Source organism: Thermobia domestica, chromosome 12 (assembly GCF_964235325.1).
Source record: "Thermobia domestica chromosome 12, izTheDome1.hap1.1, whole genome shotgun sequence".
Classification (NCBI taxonomy): Eukaryota; Metazoa; Arthropoda; class Insecta; order Zygentoma; family Lepismatidae; genus Thermobia; species Thermobia domestica.
The window spans coordinates 159454518-159472472 of NC_137465.1; positions in this window are offsets into that span (position 1 = coordinate 159454518).

Genomic DNA, 17955 nt, shown 5'->3' on the forward strand with positions numbered 1-17955 from the left:
AAACAACAAGGGTGCAAGCCCCCTCCAAGAGAAACACGACCACACAATAACACCACCACCTCCGAATTTTACTGTTGGCACTACACAAGCTGACAGATGACGTTCATCGGGCATTCGCCATACCCACACCCTGCCATCTGATCGCTACATTGGGTACCGTGATTCGTTAATCCACCCAACGTTTTTCCACTGTTCAATCGTCCAATGTTTACGCTCCTTACACCAAGCAAGGCGTCGTTCGGCATTTACCTACGTGATGTGTGACTTATGAGCAGCCGCTCGACCATGAAATCCAAGTTTTCTCACCTCACGCCTAACTGTCATAGTACTTGGAGTGTATCCTGATGCAGTTTGGAATTCCTGTGTGATGATCTGGATAGTTGTCCCGCTTATTACACTTTACGACCCTCTTCAACTGTCGGCAGTCTATGTCAGTCAACAGACGAGGTTGGCCTGTACGCTTTTGTGCTGTACGTGTCCCTTCACGTTTTCACTTCACTATCACATCAGACACAGTGGACCTAGGAATGTTTAGGAGTGTGGAATACAGACTTCTGACACAAGTGACACCCAATCACCTGACCACGTTTGAAGTCCGTGAGTTCCGCGGAGCGCCCCATTCTGCTTTCTCACGATGTCTAATGACTATTGAGGTCGCTGATAATGAGTATCTGGCAATATGTGACAGCATAATGCATCTAATATGAAAAACGTGTGTTTTGGGGGTGTCCGGATACTTTGATCACATAGTATATATATATATATATATATATATATATATATATATATATATATATATATATATATATACAGGGTTTGTCCGGGAAGTAATAGGACTGATTTTATTCCGCCATGATTGTACTTCGGAGCGTGCGCGCACCGACTGGATCCGGTAGAGGGCGTTCCTAGCTAACGAACGAGCGGCTGGTCAGTTGTCTCCGAGCACACGGAGAGTCAGGACAGGCTTTTTCGCGCGACGTGTTTTTGTGCGTTGTGCAAGCCGAAAATGCAGCGTTCGTTAGAGCAGAGGTACGCGATTAAATTCTGTGTTAAACTCGGTAAATCTGCGACAGAGACGTTTGATATGATCAAGCAGGCTTACCCAGATTATGCTTTAGCAAGAAGTGGTGTGTTTCGGTGGCACAAGGCCTTTTCGGAGGGCCGGGAAGAGGTCGCCGATGAAGACCGTGCTGGAAGACCTTCGACTTCAACAAACACCGACAATGTGACTCGTGCGCGCGAAGTTTTGAACTCAGACCGTCGACTAAGTATTCGTTTAATTGCCCAGATGTTAAATTTACCAAAAACTGTGGTTCATGAAATTGTGACGGAGCATTTGAACATGCGCAAGGTGTGCGCGAAGATTGTCCCAAAAGTGCTCACTGACGACCAGAAATTGCGGCGAGTGGAATTGTGCCAAGAAAATTTGAACATGTGTGAAAGTGACCCCCAATTTTTGAATAACATAATCACAGGTGACGAATCATGGATCTTTGAGTATGATCCCGAGACAAAGAGGCAATCTTCCGAGTGGCACACGCCGGCGTCTCCTCGCCCAAAAAAGGGAAGAATGAGCAAATCCAAAGTGAAAACGATGCTCATGGTCTTTTTTGACATCAAAGGCATCGTCCACCATGAATTTGTTCCTCCTGGACAAACCGTCAACGCCAAGTTTTACGTGGAAGTGCTCAAGAGACTCAAACGAAGGGTCAATCGGGTCCGACCAGACATCGGAGCCGACTGGAAGCTGCACCACGACAACGCCCCGGCTCACACCGCCTTTCTGTGAACAGCTACCTGACCAAGGCCGGCATCCCAACGCTTCCGCAGCCGCCCTACAGCCCAGATGTGCCCCCCGGACTTCTTTTTGTTTCCTCGCCTGAAACGCCCGATGAAAGGCAAGCATTTTGAGACGACAGAGGGGATCCAAGCAGCTTGCACCGCGGCTCTCAAGGCTATTCCGGAGAATGACTTCCGTGACGCCTTCAATGCTTGGAAATCGCGCTGGCAGCGCTGCATCGACGCAGAAGGAGCCTATTTTGAAAGTTTTTAAAGAATTGTAACGATTGGCTCAATATATTTTTTTAATCGACTCAGTCCTATTACTTTCCGGACAAACCCTGTATATACATAATTTCGTTGAAATTTCTTTTCAAAATTTCACTGGAATATCTTATTTTCAATATACATTAAGCTTCCTATTTTATGAAACAGAAGTGATTTTAGAGATATCTACATCTCACAATATAACCTTTCTTATGATGATTTATCCATTCATTTAGATTCCTGTATATCCGGATTACATTCAGAACTTCAGTAATCTGGATAATTTGAAGTTTACTGTATAAAGATATCTGGCACAACGTGCTTTTAACTATTACACATACTTAACGAATTGTTAATAATTTTTTAATACGGAGGGGCACATCGCCTAAATCATCAGTGGTCAGCGCAGATCTCACTCCTTCAGCCTGACCGATTGATGTATGGGGAATTGTTACCATGAACTTCAGAGCAGCCGCCAAGTACCAATAGCTGGATCGTTTCCTGAGACTGTTGTGAGAAAACGCCATGTCAAGAACAAGGACTCAAGGCCGGTACGCTCGACTTCGAAGACCAATTGACTTTAGTGAAGTGCGCGTTCGCAAGAGAAAGCGTAAAAATCCACGTGCCTTACCGCAGCATGATTAATCGGATCGGAGTAATGTATGCAGTATTGTGTATTGCTCTTCACACACAAAAGAAGAGAAAGTTTTAGCTTGTTATACGTTTCGACTGATAAATTTTTGAGTGATTAGCCGAGACTAATAAGGTAATTGAAGGTACCTTTTAATAAGCTCATCTTGAGATGTGAATACCTTATTGATGTTCAATTTAATTTGTGGTCAAGATACTCCATTACTGTTGCAGTTTGATTTAATAATTGTTCATTCTAATCTTTGACATCTTGCAAAATTGCATCTTTGACATCTTTGCATCTTGACTAAATAATTTCGATTAATAAGCCATATCTAAACAGTATCTTCACATCTATCATTATCTAACTTGTAATTCAACTATAGCTCATGTCTTATTCCCATAAGAGTGATGAATTGATTTAAAGAACAACGCATTGATTCAGCAACGGCATCTATAGAAGCATCATAACCACGTACAAAAGCGATTAATTATGTGTTACATAATGTTTCACTTTCATTACTTATCCACATCATTTAGCTTGAGAGTGTATAATAGTGGGATGTAAAACCGAAATTTTTCATTTCTCACTTAGAATTGAAGAAATAGGTACGACCTGTACATATATGTTTTCGTTCGTACTTGTTTTTTATAATTATTCTTGTGTTTAAAAGGGTTGTACTATTTAGTTTATAAAAATACATATTTTTTTTCATTCTTAAACTTATTAATTATTCATTCTAACTTTTTGTAATGAACACATTCAATTTAAACCCATGTTAAATATACCTGCAATAACGCAGTTTTGCATAGCAAGGACGTTTCTTGCAAACAATTAATGGCGTTATGAAAGGCATTATCTAGTTAAATCAATTAATAAACTTACATAAACGTAATCATATCAATTGACGAACTTATAAATAGTTATGATCAACCGTGCATAATGTAACTTAGTAGAAGTTCTCGCTCTGTAGCGATATGTACGAGACATGAGTTAAGGCTGTCTTGTCTCGGGAAATGTCGTGCAGTTGCTTTTTTCTGAAAGATTTTTCCAAAGTCGAGACGACCTAGCAAAAATCGTTTTTACACCTGAAAACAGTAAATCCATCCAATATCATAAAAAAATCTTCAGTCAAAATTCACTGATTCAAGTACATATTACTATGATCAGGATTTTTTGTTCCCCCTATGTCATTCATATTGAATTCCTACAAATGAATTCGTATTCTGCGAAATGATATGAGGCATTCTGATACCGAATTCATTAATTATATATCTAATGATTCAAAAGTTATGTTCGGTGGATTAAAGATGACACCTCCGCTTCGGGTCTCTCCATTATCCATATTAAATGCGTTCAAATAAAGTAAAGATTTGTTTGCTTTAAAATAATAGTAGCTTCTTTGTCAAATAACTTTTATGAAACTGCCACATTAAAAAAGAACATAATTTGAGATTTTGTTTCATATCGTTTCTTTGCAGTTTGAGTTGAAATGCCAGTTGCGTTAAACATGGGGGAGCGGATCAGAATAACACCTCGAAATGGGGTCGGGAGACCTGTTGTTCGAATACAAAGGTGATCTACTGTCGAACGAGAAATCCATACAACATGGATGAAAAAAAAAAACAATTAGAAATTGCTACCAAAAGTAAATAACAATGTTGCTGTTGCAAGGAAATCGGGAAGGGAAAACAATTCCACTCGCAGAACACCAGGGAACGTTGCCAGAGTTAATAAGATGTTCGTAAGAGTACGACAAATACTTCGTGGAATTCGTGTCACACGTTATGCAATTACCACAATTCTGAAGAAGAATTCTTCTTTTAAGCAATGAAAACCATATTAACATTACCTTTTAACAATTTCCTTTTCTTAACGGCTGTAACAGACGCATAATTCGCATAATTCTGGAGACCTTGGCATGATGACTGGAACGAACTGTTTGACAAAATTTTGTAGAGTAATGAGGCAGCGTTTCATGGTGGATTTGTGAACAAACACAGGATAATTTGAACGTATGTGATGAAGAAGCACAAGTGAGTTCGAAGATAACTGTATGGTGTAGCTTGACGTCATCAGTAGTTACTGGCCCTTTTCTTATGCGAAACGACGAATGTCGAAAGATATCTGAATATTCTCGAAACTCATGTGTGGCCTGTAATTTCACAATGGAACAAACACAGCTTCTTTTTATCCATGATGGTGCGCCCGCACTTCACGATAACTAGATCCGCAAATGTCGGCATAAGTTCCCAGATCGCTGGATTGGGAAACGTGATGCAATGAATGGCCGGACCACAGCCTAAATTTAACGCTTTGTGATTTTCCTCTAGGTGTGGGTTAAGGATGAGGTTTACAAGAGAAAACTATGTAATTCGGATGAACTGGTAGCAGCAACAGCCAGTGTAAACAATAATAATCCAGAAAACTGTTTGTAAGCGGCAGTGGCGAATGCACCATTTCATTTAAGGAAATACGTTCAGACTGCCGATGCTCACGTGGAAATGTAACTAGACACGAAACAAACCCTCAAATATTTGTTCTTTCTAAATATACTAGTTTTATAAAAATCATTTCATAAATATAGAAGTCATAACAATTTAAACGCAGAAAGTAACTTATGAAAGACCCTATACATTATTAAGATCCAATCTTTGGGAAATTCTCTGTAGCATTTTAAAGTTGAAAACTGGTTTTCTTCCATTATAGAACATACATAGGTGTAGGATTCACAGTTTCAGGAAGTGATATTCTTTAACTGTCTTAGGTTAAATCCTGCTAATAAAACTTGGAAGTTTCTTGTTTTAAGTCACAACTCTTCCTATTTTTTCTTTCTTTCAGTTTTAGACTTGTTTTGAGTTCTATTTTCTCCATAACTCGGGTAATGGGTTCAAATCTAGCTTAACGAAAAAACTTCGGTTAAATGTCCAATTTGTATTTCGAAATCCATGTTAATATCCAAGTCCCCTCATTCATTATCTTGGTTCTGCATACAGACGTAAAGTAGAACTTTAATTAACCATCATGCTTAATTGAAATAACTTTAAATAGGAAATCTCTACTCCTTCAACTTCTATAAAACTTAATGTGAAGTGAAGTATATTTCAAATAGGTATACATGTTTAACTTGTGGAGGTCACTGTAGTCCCCGCAGCTGAAATATTGGATGAAGGCTTAAAGGATACGAGCTCCTACATCTTGAAGTCTATTCATATAATATATGTAGTAATTATAAAAATTCGTAGTGAATGATATAGAAGACAGGGAGTCCATTGTTTTGATCTGTGTCCAGTGTGTGACTTTATTGATTAAACAACATTGCAATATTTCACAACCTATTGCAACACTGTTTCTGTATCCAATAGTCTGGACATGTGTGACCGCTTAAATTCGTCAATTACTACGTACGTACTGCTATTAATGATGACATGAAGTCTTAGCGACAACACATTATCATTACCGGTACTTTTCGATTTAAGGTAAGTCATTTATTATTATTATTATTATTATTATTATTATTATTATTATTATTATTATTATTATTATTATTATTATTATTATTATTATTATTATTATTATTATTATTATTATTATTATTATTATTGTTGTTGTTGTTGTTGTTGATGGTAAGACTGGAACTCGGAAAAATATATTGAGTTCTCAGATATGTGAATTTGCAACGACACGTTTTGACGTCTGCTGGTATTAATCTTAATTCAGCAATTCGTTTCATTAAATGCGCAAGGGGAAAAAAGAAGGCGATGACTGCAGTGCTTGTTTGATGTCCCAAGGTCATGTTTGTAAATATCAATACGGGCTCTGTAAAGAGCGAGATGAACTCACAGACACAAGGCGCTTAAACTGACCAGCTGGGAATTCGAAATTTTGTGATTTGCGGTCAGCACATCGCGCAACCCCGTCACCATTCCTGTAGGTTTTCCTGACTGGAGAGCGCTACCTCTTGCATTCAAACGGTGGCGGCACTTGAAGGAAGTCACATCAGTAAAAAAATAAACTTTTATCGCAACTAGCTCTAGGAAAACACTTAGCTAATATCCTAATTGCTCTATAGAAGAATTAGGACACTAGACAAGTTTTCTGGTCTTAGCCTGTACTATAAAAGCTTAATTTAAATCAAAGTTACTTGCCTCAAGAGCCGCCACTGACAGTACTCAAACTACATTTATTAAATTAGTAGGGGTTCGTTTTTTAAAAGAGAAATATTGAGTCAGGATCCCAGTTAAACGGATTGTACTGTTCTTTTATTCTTTTTTTCTTTAATTTTGTTAATGAAATTGATTGTCGAGAATTAGTTTCAGAAGTATTATTATTACCTGTCCCAATAGGTAAGACTAAAACAGCAAACACTGAGACATTCTATTGTAGAAAAGCAAGAATTAACATGTTACATAAGTTGGAGAATGGGTGCTTCATATAACGAAATAATCAAATTTCATGTAGTAACTTAGATGTATTTAGTATGTCCGACTTCTGCACAATTAGACGACGTATATTTGTGTATGTATAATAGTAATTATAATGTTAAATGTTAAATAATTATGTATACGACACTATAACTGGGCATTAAGCCTGTTGTGTTGTCCTTATGAAATAAATAAATAAATTTTAAAATTGAAGTTCTAGCGTAGACAAAGAATCTATGTACTAAAATGCTAGAAAAGTTTATATGCTTGTGGCCAATCCTTTCGACAATGAGATCTCGAAAGCCACAAGTGTTAGAAACGTATCATTTTCGCTGGTCGATTTCAAATTTTGTGTAGATTTGCCAGTTCTCATTCAAATATTCTATTCCACATTTTAGGCGTCGTTTTGGACCTATTAGTTTAATTGATATGGGAACTAGGTTGATACCCTTATGAAAGGCAACCAGTAGAGAAGCTACGTATAGAGGGTTGATGGACATTTCAGGCGCTTTGCTTTAATCTGAATGACTAAACCTATTGCAAGCGGCAACTTCGATGTCTTGTGGACACACAATGAGGTGTATTTGGATATAGAATAATAAGAACAAATATTTGCAATTGGTATCATCTATTACTTATTCAAGTTTGCCACAAACTCCCCCCAACATGCTATATAGTTATTAAAATATTACATTTACATGTTTGTCTATAGTAATTCACTCCCTTTGAGAATCTTCCTGTCCTTTACTTGTGTTCGTAAAGGGACACAAACATAATGAGAAAAGGGGAAGGAGATTCACACTTATATTAGAACTGTGCGCTGTATAAATAGCATAGGTTCAGGTAGCTAGTAAATTAGAAAATTGTCTTGTATATGCGAAAATTTTGTGGTTATAAAGTTTGGCAGAAAGATAGTCATTTGTAAGATTAATAATGTTTAGAAAGCTTTTTTAAGACTATAGAGAACAAACTTATACGAACATTTCCTGCAGGAAAATTCGAACAATAATGAAGAGAAACACTGTATAACAGTTCCGCCAACTAACTGAATATATTGGTTTCATCAAACACAAGATAAGGACTCACTGGTTTACAAGATAAGGTGTAGTAAATGTCAGGCGCGCAACTAGAGGGGGGCTAGGGAGGCCAGGCTCCCTAAACTTTTTGTGACCCCTTCAGACCTCAATACAAAATGCTATTATTAATACAGAAAAATACAATTTAGATATTTGTAATTAATTTTTAATGACTTGCCCCCCCCTAACTTATTCATGGCCACCCCAAACCTCTGTGGCTGGTTTCGGGCCTGGTGAATGTAACAGTTGTTATATTGATTAAACAGGGGGGGGACTAAAAAAAAAGATTAAAACAACATAAAGACGACGTATGATTAGAAAGAGAAAGAAATGCAATTTTTAAGCATGTAAGGGACACGGGACATAATATTAATTGGTGTGAAATTGAAGTGTTTCGATGGGAACAAAGGACGTATAAATTAGAAAGTGGAAGGAGGCCAGATTTATTGAAAAAGAGCAGAGCTGTGTTATGAATTGGAATTCAGGACTTAAAATTGAGGAACAGTGGGCAAGTTATTGGAAAGACTTAATTTGTAGCTTAGTTATCTGCCGGACAAGTGAGCGAAAGGGATTTATGGTGTTTAGTTTCACTTTTGTCAACTTATGTTATGATCGGCTGAGTCCGTTCTAATCAGCCAATCAGCGTTCAGACCCAGTTTCTAGGATTCTGTTATATTAAGATGCAACTATTTCTTATTTTCGCAGTGTCTATTGAAGCCAATTTGTTCAGTTAGCTGGCGAAACTGTTACACAGTTATTAAAACACAGATGTTGGACTTCTATGGAGATCAGTTCCAGAGAGCCTGTTAGATGGAGTGGTAACTCTGACCTCTGTTTTATTAACGTTACGTTGAACTCTTAAGTATTTGTAGTATCCAGTTTAAAAAAAAAAGTCTTGAAAATGGCTATGAGAGCAGGACTAACTTCCAAGCACTCTGTGCCTCTTAATCATACAGCATGGTATCAGTTTAAATTTATTATTTACCCCTGACATTTAATATGGCAATATTTCCACATCTAACTACTAATTTATTGTGTTCGTCTAAACTTTGTGTTTACTCCTAAATATTTTATTTACCTAAATAATTCGTTTTCATCACAGGGTAGTGCTCTAGACTAACAAGTGAAGGGTCCAAATGGATGAATCGAGTTGCGGGATGAGACATAGTGCACCTGATAGAGGATGTGAAAATATATGTATGTGCAAAGTTATAGCGGCTAAGAGCCATAAGGAACGGAAAGAGAGGGGGTCAAACTTGGTGGGAGAAGGGCTATGGTATGTTATAGAAATACATCAAATAAACTGTTCAATCGTAAAAATAGTGAAAGATAGTTAATACAAACGGTAGTAGTTTCACATATTGGCAAAAGAAGAATGGAAAGAGTAGATCACAAACCTCCGCCGCCATCTTGAAATCCACCATTTTGAAATCTGTGATTTTTTTGAAATGGAAAGATAGTCATGTGGCACATGCGTTAAGACTGTGTTTTAATCAAGAATGCAATGCTACTGTCCATTTTGTCATATTACTAACCGCTAATGAATTATGGCCTGTTTTATCCCTTTGGATACTATCACAACACATGCTCGAAATGCAACGCGATAGACATTCGAAAAAGCTACCTCACCCGATAACTTATTTTCCGCTGCAACTTCGTTGCTGTATTCGACTGCAGTAGTCCACTTTTCATCCAGGTATCACATGCTACACGTATGCTCGTCCCAAGTTGTTATTGCTTATAAAGGTGGACAGAGAAAGTTGAGTGAAAAATATAGCAAATGGTGAGAAATAGTGGGTTACGTACAGTACTTACTAATTGCATTCCAATCAGATTTTATCGTGTTATTATCTATATTAGTATGTCATTTAACTAAAGGTAGCAATATAAATTCCACATTGTTTTCGACCAAAAGCGGATAAAAGGAAGAGGTTCTTCCAGACCGGAACACTTCTCTTCGGCACTATATGAAACAAATTGGATAATAATAATAATAATAATAATAATAATAATAATAATAATAATAATAATAATAATAATAATAATAATAATAATAATAATAATAATAATAATGTAATAATATACAACTCGGATATCGAATTTCACTGTTATATTTTCTTGTATATATTGTAATATCCTATGTGATGTCGTAAACAAGCAGTTTCACGCTTGAATGTTTACAAACAACACCACATGGTTCGGCAAGAGGATCTTCCACCAGAGGGACCTGTAATCACATGCAGACGACGGCTTCTGGCCCCTCCCACGGAGCAGAAGACGACATCGGAGCAGCAGCGCCACCGCCACCCAAAAGGACCCTATAAATTGGATGGACGAAGGCAACTCGACACCAGTTTTCTGGTGACCCTCCACTAGTCTGCTACGGGACTCTTGGAGTAACCTAACCCCAGGCCTCTAGTCTGCCACGGGACTACGCCTATCCTATCTCCTGGCTTAGCCTGCTACGGGGCTCTGTCTGGGAATCCCAACCTCAGCCGCTTAGCCTGCTACGGGGCTCTGTTGGCAACTTAACCTGCCTCTGCTTGCTACGGAGCATTGGTTCCTTAACTCCACTCCTCTTAGCCTGCTACGGGGCTCTGTTGGAGATCCTGTCTGCGACCACTCGGTCAAAGACTACCTTTTACTCACCCTTTTAAATAGAGACCAAATTGTATAGTATTTTGTACAAATACTCATATTTTTATAATAAAACTGGTAGTGGGAGACGATTCCGGACACTCTTTTTATTAACTGCTCTACCTCTTCCTTATATGAGACGAATTTACACAAAGTTTTACATGGTAGAGGCTTGACCGACTCAGAATAAACTCTGAATACTCCCCTACCGGACAGTATTTTTATTAACCGGAAGTGGACATTTTTTCTTTGGAAGGTATGTGAATTTTTTAAAGTGTTAGTGCTTTTAAGTGAACTGAATTTTGTTTATGCCTCAAACTAGAACTGGTAAAAACACTTTTCCAGAAAACATTTTTAACATGGAGCAAAATTCGCGCCCTTCTTTTAATATACCACACCTCACTAAGTATTCGGGACACGTTACGGAAGACCCCGATAGATTTTTTATGCTCTTTGACCATTTGGCACTATTACATTCAGGGAATGAACAGAAAAAGAAAGAACTATTACCTATGTACTTACAAGATGTAGCACTTGATTTAGTCCTACAGTTAAAGGCCCAGAATCAGTTAGACGCGCTTAATTATGAACAATTAAAAGACAAATTAGTTGCACTGAGTAGACCAAGATTACCGGCATATCGAGCGGAATTCGAAATTTTTCAAGTCCAACAAGGTGAAAACGAGCCAGTAGATGCTTATTTTCTCAGAAAATTAAGGGTCATTAGACAAGTTCTGCCTCAGGCCACCGAGGAGCAGAAAATAAATTATTTATCCTTAGGTTTAAAGAAAACTTTTTTGCAAAAGATAGCGTTAGAAACATTTACAACTGTTCACGCCTTACAAACGCATTTACACAACCTCGAGAAAGCAAATGACCTCATGAAGAAACGTGATTACGTGGAATTACAACAGGCATTCTATTCACTCTGCGATCAGAGTACACCAGTCAGCAGTTTACATTCATCAGCAGTCGCGGGCGCTTCCTTCCCTGTACATCATCAACAACTGACCTATCCAATATGTAACCCAACACCTAGTTGGAATCAATACCAGCAACCAGCTTCAGTTTTTCCTACACCTTCAGCACCACAGCTACAGGGTGCATCACAAAATCAGATAATTCCAAATCCTTCCCCCCAAGTTGCTAATCCGAATCCCCCTCCCGAACCCCCCGCGCCTAGCACATCTAGTAATTCCAGTGCAAACAATTCATTAGATTTTACTAAATTAGCAAATCAAATGGCTGAACTCTCTCTTCTTGTAGCTCAAAATGCCATTAAGAACTCACAATTTAGAAGAGGTGGCCGTAACAATTATAGGTCGAAAAGTACAAATAACGGAAATCAAAATCGGCAGAGAAATGGAAATAAGAGCAATTCTAAAAATAATAATAATAGTAATCCTAGGCCGGAAACTGTTACAGTATGCGGTACGTGCTATAAGAAAGGTCATTCTTCCAGTACATGTTATAAGAACAATCAGCAGGGAAACGCCTAGGGGGGCCCCAGGACACACCCTCTCAAGAACATGTTCTGAGGGCCGAGAACCAGGAAAAAAGTGAACAACAAAGATTGTCAAATACATCACTTTATGCAGTAGCTCCGTTATCAGATAGAAGGGAGAACATTAAAATGTTAAACCAGGAACATAAATTATTAATTAATGTAACAATTAATAAAGAAAAGTATCCTGTAATCATAGACACTGGCAGTTCATTGAGTCTTTGGCCTAAAAATTGGCTTCCACCAAACACAAAATTGATCCCTTTTAGCACTAATCTACGAGGAATTGAGAATTCTGTCGTAAATTTACGCTATATAGCTTTGATTACATTCAGAATTGGCTCAACAACATTTTCTCATTATTTCAGAATTTTAGAACATGGAGATTTTTTGCCTTTATTCGGTGAAGACATTCTAAATCGATTACAGACCAAAATTGACTTAAAGAATAACATGTTGTCAGTATACAAGAAACCACGGCCTCCGCAGTATCCAATTGAAATTGATACCCAGGAAAAATTATCTGCTAACGCTATGCATACAATAAAACAGCACAAGTCGGCTGATGTTTTTACAACTCGAAAGGTTACCATACCAGCCAGGTCACATTTCTTTTTACCAATTAGTGTCAAGAATCGGCAAAAGAATAATAAATATTTTTTCATCTCTCCATTAGAAAATTTGCTGGACAAATACGGACTACAAACGTTACCTACTAAGGTACCTAAGAATAATTTGACTTTATTGATATCAAATCCTACTAGTAGACCGGTAACGTTAGTAAAGAGCACCCCAATTGCTTACGTAGAAGAGAATCTTCAAGAAGTAGATTTACAGGGTAATTGTCAAGATAATGGCCATGATGACGAAACTTTTTACAGATCAGACAAAGAAATTCAGGATCGATTAGAAGAAACAAAATCATTTTTTGATATTAATTTGTTTGACATAAACCCGGATTTATCAGAAGAAAAAAAGAAAGCCGTACAAGATTTACTCTTTAAATACAGAGATGTTTTTTCCTACACACCAACAGACATTGGATATTTCCGAGGTTATATACATAAAATACGGATAGACAAAGGAGCATCCTTCCATCAAAGATCTCCTCCGGTTCCATTAGCAGTAAGACCTCAAATTGACTTACAAATTAAGCAACTCTTAGACGCAAATATTATCAAGGAAACTAGCGATAGTTCGTTTTCATCGCCACTTCTCATAGTGAAGAAGCCAAATACTTCAGAGTTCCGCTTAGTTCTCAACCTCCAAGCTTGTAATAGGTTCTCACATTACCTAAGTATACCATTTCAAAATACGGAGGATATTCTACACGTTTTAAGAGGAAAAAACTCCATATCCACAATCGACATAAAATCCTCCTATTTCCAGCTATTGTTGCATCCCAAAAGCCAAAAATACATGACTTTTGAGGTCAACCATACTAGAAAGGCATATAAATTCCAGAGGTGTACCATGGGTCACTCCAGTTCCGCCGCCGGACTCAGTATAGCTGTACGCATGCTTTTAGAGGGCCTACCACCCCGTATAACTGCATTCGCTGATGATTTGGTCATAGGAAGTAAAAATTGGAAACAACAGTTATCGGATTTAGAATTACTTTTTAAAAGATTAAGAAAGCATGATTTTCGTGCCAGTCCAAAAAAGACCCACTTATTATACACAGAATTGGACGTTTTAGGCTTCACAGTTAGTGGGAAAGAAATCAAGATTTCACCTAAAATCGCTAACAAGATTCGAAATTTTAAGAAACCAACTACTAAAAGAACTCTGAAAAGCTTTTTAGGATTATGTTCTTATTTAAGAGCACATATCAAAAATTTCTCAGAAAAAATAGAACCATTTCAGTGCCTTTTAGACAAGAATTCAAAATTTAAATGGACCTCTCAGCATGACGAATTATTTGAGAAACTTAAGACTGACATCATACACGCGCCATCTTTGTTTCACTTCGATCCCTCACTGGAAATACGTGTGTATACCGACGCTTCCTCTATCTCCGCAGGAGGCTTATTAGCATGCTATAACCAAAAAACGAAACAAGAACGTGTTGTTGCCTATGCTAGTAGACGTTTTACACCAAGTGAAAGGAAAGCATCCACTTGGCAAAAAGAGCTGTACGCCTTAATATATGTTTTGAGAAAATTTAGATACTTCCTACTAAATAGAAGATTTAAATTATTTATAGACGCCAAATGCTTGACATCTCTCACAACACAAGTGGACAAAGTTGGAAAATTTAGTCGCTACCGAATATTCTTAGCAGACTACAATTTCGAAATACAACACATTAAAAGTCAATTACACCCAGCGGACATCTTTAGTCGTTTAGAAGATAAACAGGAGATTAAACAGGGAGAAAAACAAGAAATTGACAATTTCTCGGACACGGAAGATGCTAAAGTATTTGCATCCCATTCTTTAGACACTACTCTCCAAATTGAACAACCTATAATCCTACCAAATTTAGCAGAAGAACAAAGGAAAGATCCTTCATTCTCTGACATCATCACTGTTTTGGAAAATAAGGAACCTAATAAGTTGTCTACTCTTCGGGCCGCAAAATATTTTTCTCTAAAGGACGGGATATTATACAGAACACAGAAGCATCCCCAATTAGGATTGTTATATCTACTTTGTGTGCCGAAATCTTTATTAAGTAAGTGGTTTGATGCCTTACACAATAACCCAATGGCACCACACTTTGGATATACCAAAACATATCATTCGGCGCTTAGGAAATACTACTTTCCTAATATGAAAGCGTACATTGCCAACAGAATTAAAACATGCATTTCCTGTCAGAAACTCAAGAAATTACCAGTTAAACCAGCGGGTCAATTACTCCATCACCCACCTAAGCCGATCGCAACAGCTTGGCAATATGATTCTATTGGAAAAATAACAGTGGGAAATGGACAGTTTAAACACATATTAGTGGCCATAGAAATGTGCACAAGATATTGTGTGACCAAGGTTGTGGACAACATAACAGCGGAAGAAATTGAACAATTTCTCATATATGACATCATACTCAAATTTGGACCTTTTTCATATTTATACCTGGATAGACATCCAGTACATAACGCTAAGAGGCTGCAAAATTTGGCAAAATGCTATAACTTTGAATTTAAATTTTGCCCTGCATACGACCATAAAAACCTAGGGGTAGTGGAAACATTCCACAAGACAATACAGAATGCACTTAAATTTTTCGTGCAAGAAAACCAAAATCTTTGGCCGAAGCTGATACCATATATTACATTCGCTATTAATACATTTGTGCAAGCCGGAACTAAATATTCTGCTTTTTTCCTCATGTATGGATATGAACCTAAGACCATCTCTGATATTGCGTTAGCGTCAACTCCAACATTATGTATCAACAAAGAACATTTGAATAAAATACGTGAGAGTGTACAGAATAACTTGATCGCTAGCTATAATAAGCAGAAAAAGTATTTCGATAGCAGACACCGACAAACTCAATTTAAAAAGGGACAAAAAGTACTAGTCTACTTTCCTAATCGGCAAATAGGAGTGCCGGAAAGTTTTTCAGCTTCCTATGTTGGACCCGTTCAAATCCTGGATAGACTGAATCCTAACCTTTATAAGATAGAATTTCCAAATTCTTTTCGGAAGAAAATACAAGAAATCTCAATAGACCGAATCAAGCCATTTTATCAAGAATTACAAGACATAGAACAAGAATAAATAACTTCATTTTATTTTCTAAACGAGCGAAAAAAAAGTACAGTACTCACCACTAGGAAGAAAGAAATATTTAAAGTCAAGACTTCAGCAGATAAAAACACTTTTCATAACGACACGAACATTCATTTCCTCTTTGTTTTATAAAAAGCTGAATCATTATTCTGCAACTGAATGAAAAAAAAAATGCTGAGATCTGCATTTCCGCATTTAAAAGGCAACTGATCTTTTACAAGGACAGCCAACATAATTCTACATTATCATCGATATTTTTTTTCTTTTCCTCTGTAAACTACATATTGTAACTGACATTATGCAACTTGAATATTGTACAGGACGTTCCAAAAGTTATGACCACTTCTACATTATACAGGATGATCAGGAATTCAGGACCATCATTATTATCGTCATTGACATTTAAAATTGGATTATTTTATTGAAATACATATCTTTCACGCATATCTTTTAGAAATTTTACACCTTATACAGGGTGACCAAGAAATCACGCCGTTCGAATCAGAACTTTCCAATATAAATTATCTTTATATCTCAGTGTCAATAGTAGCTTTTTTATTACTCCTAACTCATAATTTTACATAGATTATATATCCGTCTTCGCTCGTTACCAAAAATATCCAAACCGCCTCGCTTAGAAATATCTCCTCCAATTCCGATGGACACATTTAATACCAATATTTTAACTATGGAGCAACTGACATTACAGGCTCCAACATCATTCACTATAAGTGAACTAATATATGCATATTAAGCCAAAGCTTAAAACAGCCCTACCTCGAGGGAAATGAAGTGACATATTAAAATGCACCGATCCTGCCTGTGATTAGGGACTAACTGTTTAGTGCTTTCTTCCGCTACCTTATTACTGCTCCGAAAAGTGATTTTTTTGTGTGTTGCAAGTGTTAGTAATGTTTTAGTGCTTTTTTTGTGTGTGATACCTCAGTGTTGCCAACCCTCATATAAAGAAAAATAACCCTTCGGCTTATTTTTTAAACAAGCCAGGGGGGTGTAATATCCTATGTGATGTCGTAAACAAGCAGTTTCACGCTTGAATGTTTACAAACAACACCACATGGTTCGGCAAGAGGATCTTCCACCAGAGGGACCTGTAATCACATGCAGACGACGGCTTCTGGCCCCTCCCACGGAGCAGAAGACGACATCGGAGCAGCAGCGCCACCGCCACCCAAAAGGACCCTATAAATTGGATGGACGAAGGCAACTCGACACCAGTTTTCTGGTGACCCTCCACTAGTCTGCTACGGGACTCTTGGAGTAACCTAACCCCAGGCCTCTAGTCTGCCACGGGACTACGCCTATCCTATCTCCTGGCTTAGCCTGCTACGGGGCTCTGTCTGGGAATCCCAACCTCAGCCGCTTAGCCTGCTACGGGGCTCTGTTGGCAACTTAACCTGCCTCTGCTTGCTACGGAGCATTGGTTCCTTAACTCCACTCCTCTTAGCCTGCTACGGGGCTCTGTTGGAGATCCTGTCTGCGACCACTCGGTCAAAGACTACCTTTTACTCACCCTTTTAAATAGAGACCAAATTGTATAGTATTTTGTACAAATACTCATATTTTTATAATAAAACTGGTAGTGGGAGACGATTCCGGACACTCTTTTTATTAACTGCTCTACCTCTTCCTTATATGAGACGAATTTACACAAAGTTTTACAATATGTTTAACTTACATATGTTTTCGTGATAATCCAAACTTTCGACATAGGCTTACGAGTATCAGTGTCCTAAATTTTCGTTAATAAGTATAATGTCGCGCCCACGAAGGGTCTCAAGGGGAAATAGATCTTCGTGGCCGACTGGTAGGATTTTCAGTGTTTTGAAGTTGTGAGAACACTGCTTCTATCACTTGCATTCAGAAAAATAATGA